The sequence below is a fragment of the Callospermophilus lateralis genome, chromosome 13 (assembly GCF_048772815.1).
Source record: "Callospermophilus lateralis isolate mCalLat2 chromosome 13, mCalLat2.hap1, whole genome shotgun sequence".
Taxonomy (NCBI): domain Eukaryota; kingdom Metazoa; phylum Chordata; class Mammalia; order Rodentia; family Sciuridae; genus Callospermophilus; species Callospermophilus lateralis.
In genome coordinates this window covers 52,794,861-52,803,533 of record NC_135317.1, presented here as the reverse complement: position 1 = coordinate 52,803,533, position 8,673 = coordinate 52,794,861, and positions in this window count along the sequence as shown.

Sequence of the window (8,673 nt, the reverse complement as noted above, 5' to 3'; positions counted from 1 at the left end):
CATACCTAACCTTAGGAAGCAGGTTTGAGGGCAGGGGAAAGTAGACTTTGTATCACTAAGTCACACACAAAAAGGTGATTTCCCAAAAGGAAATGAAGTGCTGTCACCAGGGTAAGGAGGTTGGATGCTTGAAAGGTCTGTGTCTACTTAAAAACCTGCTTGTGCCAAGCACCGACACATGATTCTTGTTTGATTCCCATTACAAATCTGTGAGGCAGGATACTCAGAGAGTCAGAGATCTGTGGGCAGAACTGAATATTACCGAATAGTATAGAGTGCTCACAAAGAGCATAACACTCCCTAGGGACGACAAATACAAGAACGATTACTGTCCTTGTGCCTAAAATCCTTAAAGACCAAAGAGAAGGTAGACCCAAAGCAACAAACAGCTGATTATGAAACAAAATGGTAACAAAATAGAAATACTAGAAATAAGAACATAGTATCATGAAAATAATTAAATTTGCTTTGACAAGAGGGAGACTTAGTGTGGAACAGGAATTAGAAAAGGTTCTTTACACATTTTGTTAAGAAAGCCTTACTTAAAGTTTTGGCAAGGGACAATATCAGAGCACTGGGAAATAATATTGCTAAACCTTGCAAAGAGCCAGGTGCATGGGAATCATTCACTAAACAGTTACAAAGTTAGCAGGTGAAAGGGTGGAGTTTTATTCCAAGAAGCTACCTGTCCTTGGGACCTTGTCTTGCCTTACAGGCCTTGGGCCCCTCCCAGAGCTCCGTGTTCATTTCCCGGGTCAGTCATGACATCCCGGAGTTCCCTCTCATCCACTTCCATCACATTTTCAAATAGGTGCCTTGTCTTTTCCTCTGAACATCGAACAACATTCTTCCAGTCTTTTTAGTTGGTTCATTATGAAGCAATTCCACAAATTAGTAAAAATTTGTTTGCAAAGCTTTAATTTAGCTCTCGAAAAATTTTACTGAGTCTTGATATACCTCATTACTGCTCTATTTTATTAACTTTCAGAAATAAAAACTAGTGATTTTATAAACTACATAGGATTTTATGAATTGATTATTTTTTCTCTTCATGTCCATTGGAGATTATATCATTAGCCATTGAGACTTGGGTGTACAAGTATTTCTTTAGGTGATATATTTGTCATTAGGTGATATATTTTTGTCATTTCTGCTCTACTTATTTTTGATGATCAAGTTTTCATACATGACAAGGGCAGCTGACTTGTTTTTACACCGGTGCCCTCTCATGCTTCTTTATTCTTTTTTTCTCCTGTCCTTTCTAGAGTTTCTCTTTTCCACCTACAAGCTACACACCTTCAGTTGTACCTTTCTGATGTCCTGTATTCATCTTGGTAGCATCCTTGTCCACCATGGTGGATTATAAACCCAAGTCCTTTTCCAGAATTAAAATCTGAGTTCATTAACTATCTGAGTTATTTAGTAGCTATATACATTTTCTATACACATCATCAATTCTCTCTCTCTCTCAGCTGTTATCCTCCTATACCTCCTATACCTATTTTATGGCAATTTTACCGTATATTATATGTTCTTTGAACATGTCATATTATGTATTCCTTCATAATGCATGTATTGTAATGGTTTAACATTTTGCCTACTACTGGCTTAGTTTATTTCTATTTTTTTATTGTAAACAGTGAACATATTTACATTTTCTTATCCAATGACATACTTAGGATAAATTGCTTGAAGAAGAATTGCATAGTTAAATTGATTATCTTTTTCTTTATGTTCCTTGGAGATAAGATTGTCAGCTATAGAGAGTTTCTATAAGGCAATATAGAGTCTGTAAAAGGCATAGCATTTCAAGGGTTATATAACCTAATATAAGTACCTTAGTCTCCATGTCCTTTATATTTATAAGTCTGTCTTTAATAACTCTTCAAATGGTGCAATGACTTTTTCTGAATCTGGATGTCCAGGTGTACCTGTAATTGATACTGGGGAAATGAAGGTACATAGATTCCTAGAAATTATCAGAACTACCTTGAATTCTTTTTGGAGGTGGAAACTATAGTTCTTTAATGCACCCTTATGCTTGAAAAGGGCACTGGATGTATTCATCAAAAACCCCTTGTGTTGTGATGACATTTTGTGATAGAAAAGGAGCAGAATACAGACTATCTCTGGCTTTCATTTTGCTTGCACATCATAGCTCCTCTAAGTGATCTGGCAGTAACAATGGGAATCCTGCCCACATTTCTTTCCTCTTGTGTATTTCATAAAGGTCTGGCTTCTAAAGAACAGTAACTACAAAAAATGTATCAAGAATTTGTCATCCTTAGGTAGTATTTCTACATAGATCTTTTTTCTCAGGTTACCCATTCATTATAAGTCAAGATATTCCCATACCTCCTAAATCAATGTGTATTTTCTAAATCATAATAGAAACATATATTTTTTCCATGACCTTAGACAATACAGAAATGTACAGAGAAGGAATTTTAAAAACTTGGTAATATTGCTATTCAGTAGTAACTATTATTAATATCATGTATTTTCTGGCACCGCTTTTAATGAGTGTGTATACATAAATTTATTTAATAAACTTGACTTTCTAGTCTATATAAATAAAAGTTTGTATTTTCTCCTATATCCCTATTTCTTGAGCATTTTACTGGGCATTAAATATTCTTTGAACATGTCATATTTCATATTCTTTCATTATGGATGCATATCATAATGGTTTAACATTTTACCCACCATTGGGTATTTAGTTCATTTTAATTTTATTGTAAATTGTGGACATACTTACATCTTTTTCCTCTTATTCGGTGGTCAATTTTTTAAAAAGATCCTTGAAAAGGAATTTCAGAGTTAAACAGTTTGATTATCTTTTAAAATTATTGATATATACTGCCAGGTTGCCTTCAGGAAAGGATTCTCAATTTAAAACCACCAGCACTTTATGAGGGCCTCTTCCAACAAAGGCAAGATACTTTCACTAACACATTTTTATTTTATTATAGTTGAAACTATCATCATACTCTTATTTCTATGGATACTGAGAAGTTGAATATTGTGTCTCATATTTTTTTTCCTTATTTGCACAGTCACTCTTTATGTTCTTTGCCCTTTTTTTTCTATTAGGCTATTAAGGTTTTCATGTTTTTTATTGAACATATATCGTAAATAGTTGAGTTAATGACACTCCGCTTTTTATGGTCATCATCAGTGTTATTCACTTTTATCTGGATTCTTGATTCCCATTTTTCTCCCCTTCCCACATACATATATGCAAATTTCCTAGTTTGTTCAATTCATATCCTTTTACTTATATTGAGTTGTAAAATGGGTATTAGTGCAAGCATGCATCTTTAGATTATTTAAATCAAATCATATTAGGTATTACATTTAATTCTGGTTCTTCTTTTTCCCTTAGAATTATTCTAAAGATTCAACTATGCAGCTACTTCTAATTGCTGCAAAGGACTCCATACTGGGGTCATTCTGATTCCCCCCTGAATTTCTCCCTCCTCTGCCATTGCAGATGATGCTACAATTGCTACAATAAATACCCCCCCAACCTTTGTTGAACTTCTGTGAGAAGTTTTTTTGAAAACACACACACACACACACACACACACATACACACACACACACACACAGAGAGAGAGAGAGAGAGAGAGAGAGAGAGAGAGATTAGGTCATACCTATTTTTATTTTAAACTTGTCAATTGTTCTTTAGATAGCTATTCCAGTCTTAATTTCCAAGAGCAATGAATGAGATTTCCTAAGTCCACATATCCCTTTCATACTTACCTGTCCAAGTGATCATTTATTTTAAATTTTGTTTTAATTTGCATCTCATGATTGCTAAGGCATTTGAGCATCTTTGCTCGGATATTCTCTTGTGTATATTGTTCTAATGTGGCTTTTATAAATCTTCTTCTGTAGTACCTGATTTTTTTTCTTGTAGATTTCCAAGTCTCCTATATAGTCTGCTCTGTTCAGTGGTTAACTACCATTATAAGGATTATTTAAGTTGAAATTTATTAAACTTGAATAAAATTAAAAATCCACTTCTTCAATCGCACTGGCAATATTCCAAGTGCTCGATAGCCACACGTGGCGAGGGGCTACTTTATTGGATAGTGTAGATTTAGAACATTTTCATATCGAAGAAAATTCCATTGTAAACAATTGCTCAAGATAGTAGATGCAGATCAATTTTACAGTTTGCTAATGTCTTCTAATCTTGTCATCTATCTGCTAAATTATTTCTTTATTGTATAGAAATCTCCAATTTTGATGCAAACGCATTCATAAACTTTTCCCTTTTGATTTGTGCTTTTGAAATTTTGTTTTTTTTATCATCCTACATCATTAGTATATGTTATGTTGCCTTCTATTATGTTTAAAATCCTTTTCTTTCCCGGTTAAATGTAGCTGTTTAGTCTGAGTAGGTTACCTTCAGTAGTTGGTGTTAAGCAGAAATTCAGTTTTATTTTTTGCTATATGTACACAAATTTCTATAATGCTATTTAAAAAAAATTAATTTGTATTGTTACTTTTATTGTATATAAATTCGAAAAAATGTGTGCATCTATTTCTAGACTCTCTTTTTCTGTTCCGTTGGTTCATTTATTTGTTCTTTATAATCCATACATTTTTTTATTACTATGACTTTGTACTATGCTTTAGTATTTAACAGAACAAGTCCTTCCTTTTTACTCTTCTTTCTTAAAGGCAAACTCAACTAATTTTATAATGTTTATTTAGTTTCTATGAAAGAAAGTTGAAAGTTTAAATGGAATTACATTGGATTTGGGTACATTTAATTTAACTTTGAGAAATTTGACGTCTTTGTAAAATTAAATCAACCTATTTAAAATAATTTACTCATATAATTATCTATGTCTCTTATTAGAATTTAAAAGCATTCCCCTAGAGATCTCGTGTATAGTGGTTAGGTCCCAGGTATTTATTGCTTCACTCCTATATCTCCTTTTATTTTTTTTCTAGTTGGTTATTGCTGTATATTGGTTATTGAGAAATGCTGTTATTTTTGTAAGTTTATCTTATATCTGTGGGAAACTGAAAATTTATTAGTTCTTATAGTGCCTATTTTTTTTTAAAGTTCTTTATATATTGAGAATGTTCACAATTTGAATGTCATATTTGTTTTTCCCAGTTTGTCATTGGACTTTTAGTTTTTGTTTTTGAAGTTTTTTATATAGCTAAGTTTTACATTGATCAAGGAGTCAATTCTGCTAATATTAATTTGTGACTTCATCCACCGCATTTATGTGATTTGGAAAAATGATTTGTTTTCCTTTGTTTTCTTCTAGATTAGCAATCCGCTTTTCCAAAACACAGTGACATAGTCAACCAGTGGTCAAAAAGTGTGTTGTCACTTTTGGTCCACTAGGGGCCAACACTTGCTTGAAGGAAACTGATATGCCTTTCTAAAACCTATCTTTTCTCTGCTGAAAGGGAGGGAATTGACTACAAGAAACTGTACAGAAAATAAGTAGTTTCCACCACAATTATATAACCAGAAATTATATAGAAGAGTGCCTGCACAAAGAGACTAAATTTTTTAATAACTATTTTTTAATAAGTTATATAAGGAAGATTCCCTGGGTGCAGTGGTGCACACCTATAATCCCAGCAATTTGGCGACTGAGGCAGGAATATTGCAAGTTTGAGGCCAACCTGGGAAGTTCAAGGAGACCCTGTCTCAAAAATAAATAAATAAATAAATAAATAAAAAGAGCTGGGTATATAGTTTACTGATATGACAGCCCTGGGTTCAATACCCAGTAAAAAATAAATAAGAAAATGATAAAAGAATTAAGAGGGTTCAAAAGGTTAAAGCAGAAAACACAAACAAAATAGTTTAATTTTTTTGTTAAAATTCAACTTAGAAGAATACAGAAACTAAAAGATCTAGTGTCTACTCCAAATCCAAACCAAACATTAATAAATAAGAAGTAGATAACAAAAAAAACAGCCAATAGTGTTTTTTTTTTTTCTTCCTTTCCCCTTTATGACTCTTGATAGGCCAGGGGGTGAGGGAAAACAACCTCTTCTATTCTGCAGAGTGGAAAACAATTCTCAAAATAAAAAAGAATAGTTGCTTTAGTTCAAATAAGGAGATCTGTAGGAAAAGGCCATCCTGAAGGATTATGCTGACTCAAGCAGTCATTGGAAGGTCATTCCTCTTGGAATCCCATTAATATTCTTAGGATCACATTTATCTCACAAAAACACACAAAACTACAAAGGAAGGAAAGGAAGAAAAGAAAGAGAGAAGAAGAAAGGAAGAGAGAGGGGGAGGGTGGAAGGTAGGTCAGGCCAATAAGTGAGGCTACAAAAATCTTATCTATGAAAACACAAAAGGATGGCTAAAAACAGTTTCTTACATATAGATGGTTTCTTATATTTAGGTCTGGGGAAAAAAAAACAATCAAATAACCCACATGCAAACTACTATAAAAAGCAAGGTACATATTACAAAGGTACATATGCCAGTTGGGACTTGGCTTCTGGGTGTCCTTCCATAAGTAGGACAGCTACGTCATATCAAATGTGAGAGGTCATGCTATAAAAAGAGTTTATTTTTACATCAATTGCAATAAGCGCATGAAAGATTTTTGTTTGCATATAAGGCCCAATTTTTAAAAATCAACTAAAGTATTTCTTAAATACGATGAATTACAAAATGGTTTCAAGTTAATATATTTTCTATTGCATTTGTTTTAGTACCTATAAAAACTGTGTATGTATAGCAGAAGAAATACATTTATAAGTACTAAAAATATCACAGAATGTTTCATAACGTTTATTTATTTAACTTTCAATTGATTAATTTTTTTTTGTTATGTGTAAATAATAAGTGCATAAGGTAGAATATAAAAATACAATAAGAGTTTTCTCTGGAAATCATACAGCTTGGCCCTCCCATCCTCATCCCCTGGTCCCATAGTTTCACCATCCAGAGGTAACTGATATTGCGTCTCTTGCCATCAATATGAATGAGGAGGTCCTGTTTAGGTTTTTTTGTTTGTTTGCTTGTTTACAGAAATGGAAGTATGACCCACAAATTATACCTTCACTCAAAACACCATCACCAACAATTACCCTTAAATTAACATGGCTTGCCCTTCATTTCAAGTCAGCTGGAACAACATGAAATCTACTTTTAAAAAATATTTTTTAGTTGTAGATGGACAAAATACCTTTATTTAATGTATTTATTTATATGTGGTGCTGAGGATTGAACCCAGGGCCTCACATGTGCAAGGCAAGACCCTACCACTGAACTACAACCTCAGTCCCAGCCTTTTTACTCTTAACAGTTGCCAAGTATTCCATTTGCTGGGTGTACCATAGTTGATTTGTCTAGTCTCTAATTGAAAGGTATTTGACCTATTTTTACTTATTGAGTATAAAAAACAATGTAGTGACTTTTTGTATACCTGTGTTTCTTTTCTGGGAATATGATTTAGGGTTGTAAAATAAAAGATGAGTTGTTGGGTCAAAGGATATGGACATATTAATGGGGGCAGGTGTTGCACAATTGCCCTATAGTGATTGTTACTGATTTATATTCCCACTAAAGGTGGTGCTTTTACCACTCCATAATTGCTTTTTATCAAATATTTTGTTCTTTTCAAATATGTTGGGTGAAAAACAAGAAATTGTATTGTAATTTTTAGTTTGCATTTCTCCTATTATGAGTAATTTAAATGATAAATTAAACAAGTAATTAAATAATTAATTAAATTTAAACAATTAAATTTAAAAATTTTATCCAATTAAAATTTATTTTGATGTAAGAAGTGAGGTTGACATCTAGTGTTATTTTTCCCATATACTTCATTTCCAAGCTCTTTAATGAAAGTTCATCTTTCCTGGTTGATTTGAAGAAGCCATTTTGAACCTGCCTTCCAAAATGCATTTATACCTATTTCTAGACTCTTTTGTTATTGATATATCTCTCTACATGCATATACTAGGTTATTTTTTATAACTTTTGCATTATACTATGTTCTAATATCTGCAGGTCTAATCTTTCTCTTTTATATATTTTTTTCTGAAACATACAGATAACACATTTCCTTCTATGAACTTTTTTTTTACTAGAATAAAATATTTTATTTATTTTTAAAAATCAGTTATACATAACAGTAGACTGAATTTTGACATATTGTACACAATGGAGCACAACTACTTATTCCTCTTGCTGTACATGGTGCAGAGTCACACAAGTAGTGTAATCATACATGTATACGGCCCGGGTTCGATCCTCAGCACCACATACAAACAAAGATGTTGTGTCCGCTGAGAACTAAAAAATAAATATTAAAAAAAATTCTCTCTCTCTCTCACTCTCTTTAAAAAAAAAAAAAAGAAATCAGTTGAAATATGAATTGATTTTCCCCTGTATGTAATTTGTATCTTTTTCTCTCGCAGCCTTTAAAATTCTAATTTGTATTTTTTTTCTCTCACAGCCTTTAAAATTCTATTCTTAGTCATTTTCATTATAATGTGCCTTGGTGTGTGTCTGCTGTAATTTTGTACATTTGGGATCCTATAAGCCTCTTGTAGTTGATTTTCCATTTCATTCTTTAGATTTGGGAAATTTTTTGATATAATTCCTTTGGTTTGTATCTCCATGTCTTCGTCTATTCTGATAAATCTTAAATTTGGTCTTTTGATGCC